General features: G+C 39.8%; 1 long non-coding RNA gene across 1 annotated transcript; it reads left to right on the top strand.

Annotated features, from left to right (window-relative positions):
- The first annotated feature begins 1178 nt into the window (after positions 1 to 1178).
- LOC123389889 lies at positions 1179 to 15108 on the top strand. Its single transcript, XR_006604574.1, has 3 exons — positions 1179 to 1362; positions 14392 to 14508; positions 14859 to 15108. It is a non-coding gene; the product is annotated as an uncharacterized LOC123389889 (long non-coding RNA).
- The last annotated feature ends 3407 nt before the right edge of the window (positions 15109 to 18515 follow it).

Below are 18515 nucleotides of genomic sequence, written 5' to 3'. Positions count from 1 at the left end.
CCCTTCCCTATCCTCCCCCAAGGCTTTGTCCTGGGACAGGGCAAACCTGCTTTTGGAATTCCGGAAGTTCCCTGCTATCCCCTTCGACCACCTGCCCCCTCAACCCTGCCCCTTGCACTTTAGATTTTCTGCCACCACGATACTGAAGGTGACAGCAGGGCAGAGCTGTCACTAGGATGAGGAGAACACAGTTGCTGAGGTAATCACTTTCAGCGCCAAATTAAAGGGACATATTGAGAACTCAAAATACACAGTGCTGAAGATTTTTTAAAAACTATTTTAAGGGACGCCTGGGAGGCTCAGCTGGTTAAGCGTCTGCCTTCCGCTGGGGTCATGATCCTGAGGTCTAGGTATCCAGTCCTGCAGTGGGCGCCTTGTTGGGCTGGGAGTCTGCTTCTCCCTCTGCCTGCCTCTTCCCTGCTTGTACATGCTCTCTCTTGGGCACACACTCTCTCTCTGGCAAATAAATAATTAAAAAAAAACAAAAACAAAACAAAAAAAAACAAAACCCCAAACCCTTCTTAATTATGCAATGTTGAAAAAAATTAAAACACCAAAAACAATGCATGATGAACACAATATTAAAATTTTAAATAAAAACAGGGTCAGGATTCCTGATTTCTCCCTTTTGCTTTAGCCTCCCATGTAGCACTTTATGGCACTTAAAAAAATATTTTTTTAAGATTTTATTTATTTTTTTTGACAGATCACAAGTAGGCAGAGAGGCAGGCAGAGAGAGGGGGGGGGGGGAAGCAGGCTCCCCGCCAAGCAGAGAGCCCGATGTGGGGCTCGATCCTAGGACCCTGAGATCATGACCTGAGCCGAAGGCAGAGGCTTTAAACCCACTGTGCCACCCAGGCGCCCCTTTCATGGCACTTTTATATTTAATTATTTTTTTAATTTGGAAATTAAAAATTAATTAAAAAATTTATCTCCAATACTGAGTTGGCGTCCCCTATGTGCGGCAGCCAAGGCAAGTGTCTTACGGCCCTCCTAATCTCTGCAGAGAGTGGCCGAACTGCGGGGTGGGCAGGAAGGAGGAAGCAGTGAGTGTTGGGAAATCCGGAAGCGGGGTCGGCCTTCTGCGGGTTGGATGGGTGCTGAGAAGGGACAAGCCCAGGACCCGCGCTCTTGGGCACGTGGGCGCAGGCGCGGTGCTGGAGCGCGGACGGCGCGCTCTGTGCGCTTCTGCCGGCGCGTGGGCTAGCGCACCTTTGAGAGGTCTCAAGACACCGAGGCGATAACCGGCTGCGGGGCGGTTGCGGGGGGCGTTGGGTGGTGGTGTCTGAGGACCCAGCGCTCACACTTGAGCCGCAGAGGTGCGCCGGGAGGCGCCGGGGGTGCTGCTTGGAGGCTTGTGTGGTGAGTATTGGAATCTCTCGGCCCCGGTGTCCTCCCAGCCCTGGCTTGTCCTCCCCAAGAGCCCAGGCTGAGGCAGAGGGTGCTCCCTGAACTTCCCCATAGGCCAACCCCGCTGTCCGTATCCCGTCTCCAAATCCGTACGTCCACATTCCCCCCAAACAAATACAAACACCAAAACCCACTGGAGACTTAGGGTTTAACTTGAACGGTTTTAAATTTTATGTTGATTGTAGCTTAGTGGTTAGAAGGTTTTGGCGAACGACAGGGTGGCTCAGTCGGTTGAGCCGCCTAGTCTTGGTTTCCTCCTGGTTGTGGTCTGGGGGTTGTGAGGTCGAGCCCCCCTGGGGCTCCAACCTTAGCAAGGAGTCGGCATGGGATTCTCTCTCTCTCCCCCTTGCCCCCCCCCCGCTGTGATTGCAGGCGTATTCTTTATCTCTAGAAGAAATCAATCTTTTCTTAAAAGATTGATATATTTGAGAGAGAGAGAGCGCACAGTGGAGGAGGTGCAGAGAGGGAGAGAGAAACTCAAGAAGATTCCCTGTTGAGCGCCAGCTCAAGGTGGGGCCTCCATCCATCTCAGGATCCTGAGATTATGACCTGAGGGGAAGCCAGAAGTCCAAAGCTTAGGAGATTGTGCCACCCGAGGGTCCCATAAATACATAAATCTGTAAAAAAAAAAAAAAAAAGTTTTAGGAGATGCCCCAGCTTTGGTTTTAATTTGAATTTAGGGAAGTGAGTTGATCTTTGCAAATCTGAGCTATAATGTAGGAATATCCTCTTACCCACCTCATGGGGTTTTTCTTTTTTTTACATTGAGGAAAAAATTATTTCTACCATTTTATTTTATTTTATTTTATTTTACTTTTTATTTATTTTTCATCTCTACCATTTAAAGTATTAGAACTCTGTGGTTTTGTTACATTCACAGGGTTGTGCCACCATTACCACTATCTAATTGCAGAACATTTTTGTTTGGTTTTGTTTTATTTACAGCATTTTTTTATCATCCTTAAAATAAATCCTGTACTCATTGAACAGTCACTTGCTATTATTGCCTCTTATCTCTAGTCCCTGGCTACCACTGATCTATCTCCATGGATTTGCCAATTCTGGGTATTTCACATAAATAGAGTAAAAAAATATGTTGCCTTTTGTGTTTGGCTCTTTTACTTAGCATAATATTTTCAGGGTTCTTGAATGTTGTTACATACTTCATTCATCTTTTGGATATACCACATTTGTTTATCCTTTCATCAGTTGATTAACTTTTGGGTTTCTACTTTTTGACTATCGCCGGTAATGCTGCTATGAACTTTAGTATACATGTTTTTGCATGGACAGGTTTTCTGTTCCATTGGTTATATAGGAGTGGAGTTGCAGGAACTCCCAGACTTTTTTACAGCAGCTATACCATTTTACATTCCTACCAGCAGTGTTTTAGGGTTCCAGTTTTCCAAGTTCTTGCCAACAGTTTTTTTTTTTCCATTAAAAAAAGTTATTGTTTTGGGGTTCCTGAGTGGCTCAGTGGGTTGAAGCCTCTGCCTTCAGCTCAGGTCATGATCCCAGGGTCCTGGGATCCAGCCCTGCATTGTGCTCTCTGCTTGGCGGGGAGCCTGCTTCCTCCGCTCTCTGCCTGCCTCTCTGCCTACTTGTGACCTCTCTCTGTCAAATAAATAAATAAAATCTTTAAAAAAAATTATTGTTTTGTTTTCTATTATAACCATTCTAGTGCGTAAGTGGTATCTCACTATAGTTTCGATTTGTATTTCCCTAATGACTAGTGATGTTGAGCATCTTTTTATGTCCTTCTTGGCCATTTGTGTAATTTCTTTGGAGAAATGTCTTTTTAAATCTTTTGCTCATTAATGAATTGGTTTGTCATTTTGTTGTTGAGTTGTAAGAATGGTTTATATATATTCAGTATATGAAACCCTTAACAGATATATAATATGAAAATATTTTATTCCATTCATGAGTTTTTTTGTGTGTCCTTAAATACTCAAAAGGTTTTGATTTTGATGAAGCCAAACTTACCTACATTTTTATTTGGTGTTCTAAGAATGCATTGCTACATCGAGATTATGAAGATTTACTCCAGTATTTTCTTCTAAGAGTTTATTGTTTTAGCTCTTATATTTGACTGATTGATTCATTTTGAATTAGTGTTTGTATGTGGTACAGGCAGGAGTTCAATTTTATCCTTTTGTAAGTTGCTTAAGCACTATTTGTTTGAAAGACTGCTATTTCCATCTTGAGTGAACTTGGCCCTCTTACTGAAAATCAGTTGACCATAGATGACTGGGTTTATTTATAGACTCCTAATTCTGTTCCCTTGATTTATGTATCTGTGTGCTTATGTCAGTACCATACTGTTTTGATTATTGTCCCTTTGTAGGAACTATTGAAATCAGTAAGTGTGAGACCTCAAACTTAGTTTATCTTCAGGATTCTTTCAGCTATCCAGGGTTCCTTGACATTCCATATGAGTTTTGAATCAGTGTGTTCATGTCTGAAAAAGGGCAGCTGGGGATTGATTGGTTCTCAAGATCAATTTGAGGAGTGCTGCCTTCTCAAAATATTAAATCTTTAGTCCATGAACATGGGATGTCTTTTCATTTATTTAGATGTTCTTTAATTTCTTATTTTTTCCAGTTTTAGTGAGGTATAATTGATAAATGAAATTGTAGTGTATTAAAGTGTACAACATGATGATTTGGTATACATATACACTGTGAAAGAATCCCCTCATTCGAGTTGATTAACACATCTGTCACCTCACATAGTTTTCCCTTTGTATGTGTGAGAGAGAACACTTAAGGTCTACTGTTACAGCACACTTCAATTGTACAATACAGTTTAATCAAATATAGTCATATTATAAATTAAATCCTCAGAATTTATTAATCTTATAACTGAAAGTTTGTACCCTTTTACCATTCTTTCCCTACTTCCCTCCACTTCTCAGCCCTTGGCATCCTGGAGATTACATAAAATCTATAGATGACTTGAGGCAATATGGACATTTTAACAATAAGGAACTCAGGATAACTTTTCTGTTCATTTGTATATCCAATTTCTTTCATAAGTGACTTATAGTTTTCAGTGAGTGTATCTTTCATTTCCTTATTTTAAATTTATTTCCAAGTATTTTATTATTTTTGATGCTATTGTGACTAGGGTGGTTTTCTCTCTCTTTGTTGAACTTCTTTATTTTTTTTTTTAAGGTTTTATTTATTTGACAGATAAAGATCACAAATAGGCAGAGAGGCGGGTGGGAGGGGGGGACAGCAGGCTTCCTGCTGAGCAGATAGCCTGATGTAGGGCTCTATCCTAGGATCCTGGGACCATGACCTGAGCCGAAGACAGAGGCTTTAACCCACTGAGCCATCCAGGCGCCCCATGATTTTGTTATTTTTTTAAAAAAAACTTTGTTCTTCTCTTGTTTTTCTAATTCATTATATTGTTTATCTGTTTTCTCTGGAAATCTTTGAGCATCTTTGGAACATTTATTTTGAAGTCTTTCTTGGGCAATTATCTCTGCTTGGGGTCAGTTACTGAAAGTTTACTTTTTTGAAAGTTTACATGGTGTCATGTTTCTCCTATTCTTTGTGATTCTAGTAGCCTTGCATTTGAGTCTGCATATTGGAAGAGGCAGTCCAGACCTTATGGGTCAACTTTGGTAATGAAAGACCTCCACTTGTTGGTGGGAATATGCTGGAGTGTGTTGTGACCCCTGGTCTAGTGATACAGGATTCCAGGTGCATATGGATGCTCTGGGTCTAGGGGAACAGGATGTCTTTTTGGGGATCCACAGCATTGGGGGTCAACACTGCCACAGCATTGACAACAGTGTAGCCTTTGGTGAGCACCAAGAGGGTTCACTTTTACTGCAAAGACTGCTGGGGTCCTCAGAGACACTTCCAGATCTGAGGCTATGGTACAGGACAGGCAGCAGTGGTGGCTGGAGCACATAGTGTATACATTCTTAGCTCTGATGGCCAGTTGCTGGTACCCGTGTAGTGGCAGGGGATGGTTGCAGACAGACACACAGTGGTGGGAACCAGAGCCAACTGAGGATACACTGACAGCTCTGGGTGCCCTGAATGTTGGCATGCCCTCTGTGGCTAAGATCTCATGTCAAGTACTTACTACAGTAGAGGCTGGGGACATAAGTCTGACTATCTGGGTGCAGATGTACAGCTAGTGGGGCTAGCTTCGGGTAAGCCCAGTGGTGCAGGCCAGTGACAGGAGACAAAGCTGGACCTGGGCCCACAGGAAGCTCTGGATGCCCTGGCTGTCAGTGTGCACTATTATGGCTGCAATCTCCACAGCATTGGAGGCCAGTGTTAAGAGTCAGGTTAGGGGTTTGCAGGTGCATAGCTGGAGGGGCTAGCTGCAGATCAACCCAGTAGTGCTGGCCAGCGCCTAGAGATAGGGCCAAATCTGGGCCCACAAGCAGCCTTAGGGGCTTTTTTTTTTTTTTTTTGTGGCTATAGACTATGTGCCACAGGTAGGCACACTTCAGTAGAATCTGGTGATGGGAAATCAGGCTGGTAGTAGGCAGGTGCACAGCTGGAGGGGCTAGCATCATGTGTATGGGGGTGGAGGTCAGTCACAGAGTGCCAGATTGGCATTTTGTACTTGTGCAGCTACAGAAGCCTGGGCCTGGCTGCCAGTGTGGATCCTGGGATTTGGTATGGATAGGGAGCCTGGGAGGGGTGCAAGTATCTGGTGTTTACAAGTCCAAATACATGTGGGATGAAAACTAGTGAAATCTGGAGGCTATCTGCAGTTGGCTTTGCTGCCCAATGTTTTCTTCATTGGTGAAAATTCCTTTGCAGAACAAGTCACTGAGAACCAGGGTCACTCCTACTACTTGGCTGATACTGGTAGCCCCTGACTTTCTTCCTTGTTACTAGCCATCTCTCTATATATATCAGCTTTGCTGGTCTCTGGGTGGGGTGAAACTTATTCGGGTACTTTGTGTGGTGCACCAAGACTGCGAAAGCCTGTTGCTCAACTTGATCTCCCTTTATGTAGATGGGAACTCTTTCTAGGTGGGGTACTTCCTCTTGGTATTGAGAAGTGCCAGCCTGGGGGACCAGGATAATGCAGACCAAATGAATCTGTTCTGTCTACTCTTTTTCTGTGGTTATTCCCAGTTTTTGGTTCCATTGTGTTCTTGAAGTTTCTTAAATGGACTCAGGGGCAATCCCAGAGCTATTTTTGTTCATGGAAAGCTGTCTAATTGTTGATATTTGTGAAGGAATGGAGAGGCTGGGGTTTTCTACTTTGCCCTCTTGGTATTATCATTCCCTTTTTTTCCTAAATGTAGGCAATCATTACTATCAACTTACTTCTTAGAACTGCTTTGGTTAGCATTCTGTAAGTTTTGGTGTGTTGTGTTTCCATTTTAATTTGTTCCAAGATTTTTTTTTTTAAATGTAGGCTCCATACCTGGTTGTGGAGCCCAAAGTGGGGCTTGGACTCATGACCCTGAGATCAATACCTGAGCTGAAATCAAGAGTCAGATGCTTAACTGACTGAGCTGCCTAGGTGCCCCTCAAAATTATTTTTATTTCCCTTTTGATTTCTTCTTTGACTCATTGATATTTCAGGAACATGTTGTTTAATTTCCACATATTTTAAAATTTCCACTGAATTTTACAGTTTTCCTCTTGTTATGGGTTTCTAGTTTTACACCATTTATTGTTGGAAATGATGCTTGATGTGATTTCAGTGTTCTTACACTTGTTAAGATTTCTTGTGTGGTGTAACATATTATCTCTCCCTGAAAATGCTCTGTGTGTGCTTGAGAAGAATGTACATTGTTTTCCTTTCTTTTCTTTTCTTTTCTTCTTTCTTTCTTTCTTTCTTTCTTTCTTTCTTTCTTTCTTTAAGTAGGCTCCACACCTAGAATGAATCCCAGCATGGGGTTGGAACTCAAAACCCTGAGATCAAGACCTGAGCTGAGATCAAGAATTGGATGCTTAACTGACAGAGCTACCCAGGTGCCCCTGGGAAGAATGTATATTCTGCCGCTGTTTGGTGAAATATTCTACATATGCCCATTAGGTCCATCTGGTCTAGTGTATAGTTTAAGTCCCATGTTCCTTGGATTTTCTGTCTGGATGATAAATCCCTTGTTGGAAACAGGGTATTGAAGTCCCTTCTATTATTATTGTATTGCTGACTATTTCTCCCTTCACTTCTTCTAATACTTGCTTTATACATTTAGGTGCTCTGATGTTTGATGCATAAATATTTACAATTGTTATATCCTCTTAATTGACCCCTTTATTATTATGCAATGACCTCATTTGTCTCTTGTTATAATCCTAGGGCTTAAAGTCTACTTTGTTTGCTATAACTATAGCTACCCTGCCTTCTTGTGGTCTCCATTTGCATGGAATGTGTTTTTTCTTTTTAAAATTTTATTTTATTTTATTTATTTATATGATAGACAGAGACCACAAGTAGAGAGAGAGGCAGACAGAGAGAGAGGAAGGGAAGCAGGCTCCCTGCCAAGCAGAGAGCCCAGTGTGGTGCTCGATCCCAGGATCCTGGGATCATGGCCTGAACCGAAGGCAGAGGCTTTAACCCACTGAGCCACCCAGGTGCCCTCATGGAATGTGTTTTTTCTTTCCCTTTAGTTTGAGCCTATGTGTCTCCTTAAAGCTGAAGTGAGTCTTTTTATCTATTCAGCTACTCTGTGTCTTTTGATTAGAGAATTTAGTACATTTACATTTAAAATAATTATTGACAAGTATGGATTTACTCTAGTCATCTTATTAGTTTTTTTTCTCTTTTATAGTTCCTTTGCTCCTTTCTCCTTCTCTTGCTCTCTTCCTTTATGATTTAATAATTTTCTGTAGTGGTGTGCTTTGATTCTTTTTTTTTTTTTTTTTTGTAAAGATTTTCTTTATTTCTTAGACAGACAGAGATTTTAAGTAGGCAGAGAGACAGGCAGAGAGAGAGGAGAAAGCAGGCTCCCCTCTAAGCAGAGAGCCTGATGCGGGGCTCAATCCCAGTATGCTGGGATCATGACCCGAGCTGAAGGAAGAGACTTTAACTGGCTGAGCCATCCAGGCACCCTGATTCCTTTCTTTTTACCTTTTTAAAAATTTATTTATTTTTATTTATTTTTTATTTTTTATAAACATATAATATATTTTTACCCCAGGGGTACAGGACTGTGAATCACCAGGTTTACACACTTCACAATGCTCACCAAAGCACATACCCTCCCCAATATCCATAACCCCACCCCCTTCTCCCAACCCCCCTCCCCCCAGCAACCCTCAGTTTGTTTTGTGAGATTAAGAGTCACTTATGGTTTGTCTCCCTCCCAATCCCATCTTGTTTCATTTATTCTTCTCCTACCCCCTTAAGCCCCCATGTTGCATCACCACTTCCTCATATCAGGGAGATCATATGATAGTTGTCTTTCTCCTCTTGACTTATTTCGCATGATACGCTCTAGTTCCATCCACATTGTCGCAAATGGCAAGATTTTATTTCTTTTGATGGCTGCATAGTATTCCATTGTGTATATATACAATGTCTTCTTTATCCATTCATCTGTTCATGGACATCTAGGTTCTTTCCATAGTTTGGCTATTGTGGACATTGCTGCTATAAACATTTGGGTGCACGTGCCCCTTCGGATCACTACGTTTGTATCTTTAGGGTAAATACCCAGTAGTGCAATTGCTGGGTCATAGGGCAGTTCTATTTTCAACATTTTGAGGAACCTCCATGCTGTTTTCCAGAGTGGTTGCGCCAGCTTGCATTCCCACCAACAGTGTAGGAGGGTTCCCCTTTCTCCGCATCCTCGCCAGCATCTATCATTTCCTAACTTGTTAATTTTAGCCATTCTGACTGGTGTGAGGTAATATTTCATTGTGGTTTTGATTTCTATTTCCCTGATGCCGAGTGATATGGAGCACTTTTTCATGTGTCTGTTGGCCATCTGGATGTCTTCTTTGCAGAAATGTCTGTTCATGTCCTCTGCCCATTTCTTGATTGGATTATTTGTTCTTTGAGTGTTGAGTTTGCTAAGTTCTTTATAGATTTTGGGCACTAGCCCTTTATCTCATAAGTTGTTTGCAAATATCTTCTCCCATTCTGTCAGTTGTCTTTTGGTTTTGTAAACTGTTTCCTTTGCTGTGCAGAAGCTTTTGATCTTGATAAAATCTCAATAGTTCATTTTTGCCCTTGCTTCCCTTGCCTTTGGTGATGTTCCTAGGAAGATGTTGCTGCGGCTGAGGTCGAAGAGGTTGCTGCCTGTGTTCTCCTCAAGGATTTTGATGGATTCCTTTCTCACATTGAGGTCCTTCATCCATTTTGAGTCTGTTTTCGTGTGTGGTGTAAGGAAATGGTCCAATTTCATTTTTCTGCATGTGGCTGTCCAATTTTCCCGACACCGTTTATTGAAGAGGCTGTCTGTTTTCCATTGGACATTGTTTCCTGCTTTGTCAAAGATTAGTTGACCATAGAGTTGAGGGTCTATTTCTGGGCTCTCTATTCTGTTCCATTGATCTATGTGTCTTTTTGTGCCAGTACCATGCTGTCTTGATGATGACAGCTTTGTAATAGAGCTTGAAGTCCGGAATTGTGATGCCACCAACGTTGGCTTTCTTTTTCAATATTCCTTTGGCTATTCCAGGTCTTTTCTGGTTCCATATAAATTTTAGGATTATTTGTTCCATTTCTTTGAAAAAGATGGATGGTACTTTGATAGGAATTGCATTAAATGTGTAGATTGCTTTAGGTAGCATAGACATTTTCACAATATTTATTCTTCCAATCCAGGAGCATGGAACATTTTTCCATTTCTTTGTGTCTTCCTCAATTTCTTTCATGGGTACTTTATAGTTTTCTGAGTATAGATTCTGTGCCTCTTTGGTTAGGTTTATTCCTAGGTATCTTATGCTTTGGGATGCAATTGTAAATGGGATTGACTCCTTAATTTCTCTTTCTACTGTCTTTTTGGTGTAGAGAAATGCAACTGATTTCTGTGCATTGATTTTATATCCTGACACTTTACTGAATTCCTGTACAAGTTCTAGCAGTTTTGGAGTGGAGTCTTTTGGGTTTTCCACATAGTGTACCATATCATCTGCAAAGAGTGATAGTTTGACTTCTTCTTTGCCAATTTGGATGCCTTTAATTTCCTTTTGTTGTCTGATTGCTGAGGCTAGGACTTCCAGTACTATGTTGAATAGCAGTGGTGATAATGGACATCCCTACCGTGTTCCTGACCTTAGCGGAAAAGCTCTCAGTTTTTCTCCATTGAGAATGATATATGCGGTGGGTTTTTCATAAACGGCTTTGATAATCTTGAGGTATGTGCCCTCTATCCCTACACTTTGAAGAGTTTTGATCAGGAAGGGATGCTGTACTTTGTCAAATGCTTTCTCAGCATGTATTGAGAGTATCATATGGTTCTTGTTCTTTCTTTTATTGATGTGTTGTATCACATTGATTGATTTGTGGATGTTGAACCAAACTTGCAGCCCTGGAATAAATCCCAGTTGGTCGTGGTGAATAATCCTTTTAATGTACTGTTGAATCCTATTGGCTAGTATTTTGGTGAGAATTTTCACATCTGTGTTCATCAAGGATATTGGTCTATAGCTCTCTTTTTTGATGGGATCCTTGTCTGGTTTTGGGATCAAGGTGATGCTGGCCCCATAAAACGAGTTTGGAAGTTTTCCTTCCATTTCTATTTTTTGGAACAGTTTCAGGAGAATAGGAATTAGTTCTTCTTTAAATTTTTGGTAGAATTCCCCCGGGAAGCCGTCTGGCCCTGGGCTTTTGTTTGTTTGGAGATTTTTATTGACTGTTTCAATCTCCTTACTGGTTATGGGTCTGTTCAGTCTTTCTATTTCTTCCTGGTTCAGTTGTGGTAGTTTATGTGTTTCTAGGAATGCATCCATTTCTTCCAGATTGTCAAATTTGTTGGCGTAGAGTTGCTCATAATATGTTCTTATAATTGTTTGCATTTCTTTGGTGTTAGTTGTGATCTCCTCATTTATGATTTTATTAATTTGGGTCCTTTCTCTTTTCTTTTTGATAAGTCTGTCCAGGGGTTTATCAATTTTATTAATTCTTTCAAAGAACCATCTCCTAGTTTCGTTGATTTGTTCTATTGTTTTTTTTTTGGTTTCTATTTCATTAATTTCTGCTCTGATCTTTATGATTTCTCTTCTCCTGTTAGGTTTAGGGTTTCTTTCTTGTTCTTTTTCCGGCTTCTTTAGGTGTAGGGTTAGTTTGTGTACCTGAGACCTTTCTTGTTTCTTGAGAAAGGCTTGTACCGCTATATATTTTCCTCACAGGACTGCCTTTATTGTGTCCCACAGATTTTGAACCGTTGTATTTTCATTAACATTTGTTTCCATGTTTTTTTCATTTCTTCTTTAATTTCCTGGTTGACCCATTTATTCTTTAGAAGGATGCTGTTTAGTTTCCATGTATTTGGGTTCTTTCCAAACTTCCTCTTGTGGTTGAGTTCTAGCTTCAGAGCATTGTGGTCTGAAAATATGCAGGGAATGATCCCAATCTGTTGATACCAGTTGAGTCCTGATTTAGGACCGAGGATGTGATCAATTCTGGAGAATGTTCCATGTGCACTAGAGAAGACTGTGTATTCTGTTGCTTTGGGATGAAATGTTCTGAATATATCTGTGATGTGCATTTGGTCCAGTGTGTCATTTAAGGCCTTTATTTCCTTGCTGATCTTTTGTTTGGATGATATGTCCATTTCAGTGAGGGGAGTGTTAAAGTCCCCTACTATTATTGTATTATTGTTGATGTGTTTCTTTGATTTTGTTATTAATTGGTTTATATAGTTGGCTGCTCCCACGTTGGGGGCATAGATATTTAAAATTGTTAGATCTTCTTGTTGGACAGACTCTTTGAGTATGATATAGTGTCCTTCCTCATCTCTTATTATAGTCTTTGGCTTAAAATCTAATTGATCTGATATAAGGATTGCCACTCCTGCTTTCTTCTGATGTCCATTAGCATGGTAAATTGTTTTCCACCCCCTCACTTTAAATCTGGAGGTGTCTTCGGGCTTAAAATGAGTTTCTTGTAGGCAACATATAGATGGTTTTTATAGCCTATATCTGTGGGCTGTGGTTGCAATGCAATCCAGTTTTTTTTTTATTTGTAATTTTTTATTTGAGAAATTGATAGTCACTTCAGGCACGGGAACAGTATAAGTTTTTAGGACATGTTAAACCATCACCTTATTTATTTATTTATTTATTTTTGAAGTATAGTTGACACACAATGTTACGTTAGTTTCAGGTGTACAACATAGTGATTCAGCAACTTTTTATATTATACTATGCTCACTTTAAGCATAGCCATCACTTGTTAGTATACAATACTATTAAAATACCATTGACTGTGTTCCCTACGTTGTACCTTTCATCCTTGTGAGTTATTCATTCCATAACTGGAAACACTCCCCTTCACCCACTTTTGCCCATTTCCCCAATCTCCTCCCCTCTGTGAAGGACTGCTTTGTTCTCCATTTCACCCGTTTCTGCTTTGCTTGTTTTTTTTTTTTTTTTTTTCAATTCCACATATAAGTAAAATCACATGGTGTTTGTTTTTCTCTGTCTGACACATCTTACTTCGCATAATTTCCCCTAGGTCCATCCATGTTAATCACTGTCAGTTCAGTTTTTTAAAACTGTGCTGTTCTATCTGGATCTTCCTGGGTCTTAGTCTTACAGCTCACTCATCGAAGTGATTAGTATGCTAACTGGGATGAGATCAATTTATGTTCAGGCCAAGGCTGAGCTCCTCCTGTTCCTCTCTCTCTGTCCTGTACCTTTAGGTTCTCTGAGGCAGTATTCATCTTGGTCTTCTGGCCAGAAACTGCCTTTACCGTGAATCTTTGCCACCAAAAATTCAGAAGCACTTAAGGTGCTTCTCCTTGCTGCAGTCCCTGATTACTCTTTCTGGTTCACTCACTGAAAGCACGTGACACCTTTTAGTACTAATGCAATACACACCACATCCTTCTGCCCCTTTAGTATGTCTTGAAGTCCAGTTCTGGTTTTGAAAGCCGTATGAGACTGTTAAAAGTGGTACATATATGGAGGCAGTTCTGGCACATGGTGCAATATCGATAAAATTTGAAGACATTTTATGCTAAGTGAAATAAGCCAGTCACAAAAGGACAAATACTGTCACAATGAAGTAATTCCACCTATATGAGGTCCCTAAAGGAGTCAAATTCATAGGTACAGAAAGTGGAATGGTGGTTGCCAGTGACCAGGGGGAGGAAGGAATAGAGAGTGATTGTTTAGTGGCCATGGAGTATTAGTTTGGGAAGATGAAAAAATTTCTAGGGGTAGATAATGGTGATGGTTGCACAACAACATGAATGTGACTGGTGTCGTTGAACTGTACAATTAAGCATGGTTAAAGTGGCAGATCTTACCTTCTGAATATTTTATCATAGTTTTTAAAAAGGGCATAGTAACAAATCGCTCCAGGGGAATACGTTATAAGGTAAGTACTGTGATTTTTCTGATTTTACAGATGATAAGCAGCTATAGGTTATTTTGCTCAAAATTTTACACCTTGTGAGAGAGTTAGGATTTGAACTCAAATGGCCCAACTTTAGATCAATTACTGTACTATTCATACCATGAGGAAAGGATCACAATTGTTTTGAATATACTTAATGCCTAGCATAGAATATAGCACAGAGTAGATATTAAATAGGAAGCTCTCAGAATTATAATTTGTAGGAATTTATCTCAGAGCCAATCAGAATGATAATTGACATTCCAAATTTACAGTTTACGTCTTTCTTTGTGAATGTGGGTCTGCAACCTATTACATTTTGCATCTCTGTCATCTAATATTTTCCTGCATATTAGAAGACCATTAGATGTCTAATATAAAAATAGGAGCAGACGAATACTTATTTCAAGATTGATGAAAGAAGAGTAAAACAATGAAGTAATCCTTTCAGTTGACTAAATTTAACATTTTTGCCAGGTGATGTAAGTTTTTGAAATGTTTACTTCCCGTTGAAATTCCATTCTTTCTGATAAAATGGACTTGTTGTGGCTCAACCAATTTGCAGTCCTCCTCTGGAAAAATTTCGTTTTAAAGGTAAGTGGAGGTGTCTGTGGGAAATGATTGTAAAGGCTAATGAACCTGAAGGGGAGAACTTTAAATAGTTTTTTTCACTTCATTTTAGTTTATGGGGGTTTTTTGGTCCTTTTATTTCCATGGCTTAATGTAGCAATTCTAATTCTGAAGAGTACTCATAGGATGTATCAATAGAATAGATAATGAAATGTGGAAAAGGGTGAAAAAGGCTAGAAAGCCATTCATATTGTAGAATGGAGCTGAACAATATGTTTAAATTGTATACACATATATGCACAAGAATATAGAATCACACACAGATACACGTATATAGACTCTTAATTATCACAATCCTTTTGTTTCTTTTGCAGAAAAGGAAGATACTTTCTTTAGTTGTGGAAATCTGCATGACAGTCGTCTTCTCTCTATTGATTTTGCTTTATCGCAGCAATACAAAGAAGACTTTTCAGAATGTCACGGTTTTCCGTCCTCTTTATTTGATAACTCCGCCTGATTTCATCTTTAAGGGGGACCTTGAATATGAATTAGCTTATGTGCCTTCTACAAGTGATGTGGTAAAAAATATTACTGAGACAGTGAAAAACACATTAAATATCAATTTTACAGGTTAGAAATTGTGATGTCTAAAATGTTTTTTGTAGGGATGCCTGGGTGGCTTAGTTGGTTAAGCATCTGCTTTTGGGTCAGGTCATGATCCCAGGGTCCTGGGATGGAACCCTGCATCTGGCCCACTGCTCTTCTGGGAGCCTGCTTTTCCCTTTCCGTTTCTTTGCGACCCCCTGCCCCCAACTTATGTGTGCTCTCTCTCTTTTTCTGTCAAACAAAAATCTTAAAAAAATTTTTTTGGTAGCGTAATTATTAGCTTGTTTTTGAAGAGACATACTTAAGTGAGCATAAACTTGTGCATTAGTCTCCTGCGTATAATAATATGAACTCTGTCACATAATATCAGACATACTCTTGTCATAGTCATAAACAATATATGTTTAAAATTAGATGATGAAATTATGTAATTGTAAATCTTTGTCTCTGACTGCATTCTTAAACTAGGGTCAGCACTTAGTAGTGTGCCAAAGAGACACAGAACGTCAGAATGACTTGAGTAGTTTCTTCTTGAATGCAAGCATAAACTCTACCTCGAGGTGGTTAATTTTACACATTTTATTGAAAATATTACTTAAGTGTGATATATGAATGCATCTGAAAAGAGTAAAACAGCATAGAATTATACCAGAACAATCCTCATTGCCTTACAGTCGCCTCCCTCTGCACCTGTTTCTCTTCTCTCTCTCCAATGTTAAAAACACTGTCAGAATTTTGGTAAGCATCTCTCCCATCTTGTCTCATGATCTTACACGTGTGTGTGGGTTTATTCTGTTACATACTCACACAATTATGTATTTATTTTCCTCATTTTAAGGGCAGGGCTTTGATATGGAGGGAAAGATAGAAACTACATATTTACTTTGCTATCTTAAAAACCATCTTTAAAAAAATAAAGCTTTACATTGTATAACTTAATGCAAAATTCCCATGGATTTTAAAATTAGAGATGAATCTCCAAAGAAAATAAGTGCTTGTGGTGGGCTTAAAGTTACCTTTTTTTTTTTTTTTTTTTAATTTTTTATTTTTTATAAACATATATTTTTATCCCCAGGGGTACAGGTCTGTGAATCACCAGGTTTACACACTTCACAGCACTCACCAAATCACATACCCTCCCCAATGTCCATAATCCCACCCCCTTCTCCCAAACCCCCTCCCCCCGGCAACCCTCAGTTTGTTTTGTGAGATTAAGAGTCACTTATGGTTTGTCTCCCTCCCAATCCCATCTTGTTTCATTTATTCTTCTACCCACTTAAGCCTCCATGTTGCATCACCACTTCCTCATATCAGGGAGATCATATGATAGTTGTCTTTCTCTGCTTGACTTATTTCGCTAAGCATGATACGCTCTAGTTCCATCCATGTTGTTGCAAATGGCAAGATTTCATTTCTTTTGATGGCTGCATAGTATTCCATTGTGTATATATACCACATCTTCTTGATCCATTCATCTGTTGATGGACATCTAGGTTCTTTCCATAGTTTGGCTATTGTGGACATTGCTGCTATAAACATTCGGGTGCATGTGTCCCTTTGGATCACTACATTTGTATCTTTAGGGTAAATACCCAATAGTGCAATTGCTGGGTCATAGGGCAGTTCTATTTTCAACATTTTGAGGAACCTCCATGCTGTTTTCCAGAGTGGCTGCACCAGCTTGCATTCCCACCAACAGTGTAGGAGGGTTCCCCTTTCTCCGCATCCTCGCCAGCATCTGTCATTTCCTGACTTGTTGATTTTAGCCATTCTGACTGGTGTGAGGTGATATCTCATTGTGGTTTTTGATTTGTATTTCCCTGATGCCGAGTGATATGGAGCACTTTTTCATGTGTCTGTTGGCCATCTGGATGTCTTCTTTGCAGAAATGTCTGTTCATGTCTTCTGCCCATTTCTTGATTGGATTATTTGTTCTTTGGGTGTTGAGTTTGCTAAGCTCTTTATAGATTCTGGACACTAGTCCTTTATCTGATATGTCGTTTGCAAATATCTTCTCCCATTCTGTCAGTTGTCTTTTGATTTTGTTAACTGTTTCCTTTGCTGTGCAAAAGCTTTTGATCTTGATGAAATCCCAGTAGTTCATTTTTTCCCTTGCTTCCCTTGCCTTTGGCGTTGTTCCTAGGAAGATGTTGCTGCGGCAGAGGTCGAAGAGGTTGCTGCCCGTGTTCTCCTCAAGGATTTTGATGGATTCCTTTCGTACATTGAGGTCCTTCATCCATTTTTGAGTCTATTTTTGTGTGTGGTGTAAGGAAATGTTCCAATTTCATTTTTCTGCATGTGGCTGTCCAATTTTCCCAGCACCATTTATTGAAAAGGCTGTCTTTTTTCCATTGGACATTCTTTCCTGCTTTGTCGAAGATTAGTTGACCATAGAGTTGAGGGTCTATTTTCTGGGCTCTCTATTCTGTTCCATTGATCTATGTGTCTGTTTTTTGTGCCAGTACCATGCTGTCTTGATGATGACAGCTTTGTAATAGAGCTTGAAGTCCGGAATTGTGATGCCACCAACGTTGGCTTTCTTTTTCAATATCCCTTTGGCTATTCGAGGTCTTTTCTGGTTCCATATAAATTTTAGAATTATTTGTTCCATTTCTTTGAAAAAGATGGATGGTACTTTGATAGGAATTGCATTAAATGTGTAGATTGCTTTAGGTAGCATAGACATTTTCACAATATTTATTCTTCCAATCCAGGAGCATGGAACATTTTTCCATTTCTTTGTGTCTTCCTCCATTTCTTTCATGAGTACTTTATAGTTTTCTGAGTATAGATTCTGTGTCTCTTTGGTTAGGTTTATTCCTAGGTATCTTATGGTTTGGATGCAATTGTAAATGGGATGGACTCCTTAATATCTCTTTCTTCTGTCTTGCTGTTGGTGTAGAGAAATGCAACTGATTTCTGTGCATTGATTTTATATCCTGACACTTTACTGAATTCCTGTATAAGTTCTAGCAGTTTTGGAGTGCAGTCTTTTGGGTTTTCCACATATAGTATCATATCATCTGCGAAGAGTGATAATTTGACTTCTTCTTTGCCGATTTGGATGCCTTTAATTTCCTTTTGTTGTCTGATTGCTGAGGCTAGGACCTCTAGTACGATGTTGAATAGCAGTGGTGATAATGGACATCCCTGCCGTGTTCCTGACCTTAGCGGAAAAAGCTTTCAGTTTTTCTCCATTGAGAATGATATTTGCGGTGGGGTTTTTCATAGATGGCTTTGATGATATTGAGGTATGTGCCCTCTATCCCTACACTTTGAAGAGTTTTGATCAGGAAGGGATGTTGTACTTTGTCAAATGCTTTTTCAGCATCTATTGAGAGTATCATATGGTTCTTGTTCTTTCTTTTATTGATGTGTTGTATCACATTGACTGATTTGCGGATGTTGAACCAACCTTGCAGCCC

Source organism: Mustela putorius, unplaced genomic scaffold, assembly GCF_011764305.1.
Source record: "Mustela putorius furo isolate JIRA1106 unplaced genomic scaffold, ASM1176430v1.1 tig00004043_pilon_pilon_pilon, whole genome shotgun sequence".
NCBI lineage: Eukaryota > Metazoa > Chordata > Mammalia > Carnivora > Mustelidae > Mustela > Mustela putorius.
Note: the sequence above shows the minus strand (reverse complement) of the source record. Positions and strands in the feature narration are given on the sequence as shown.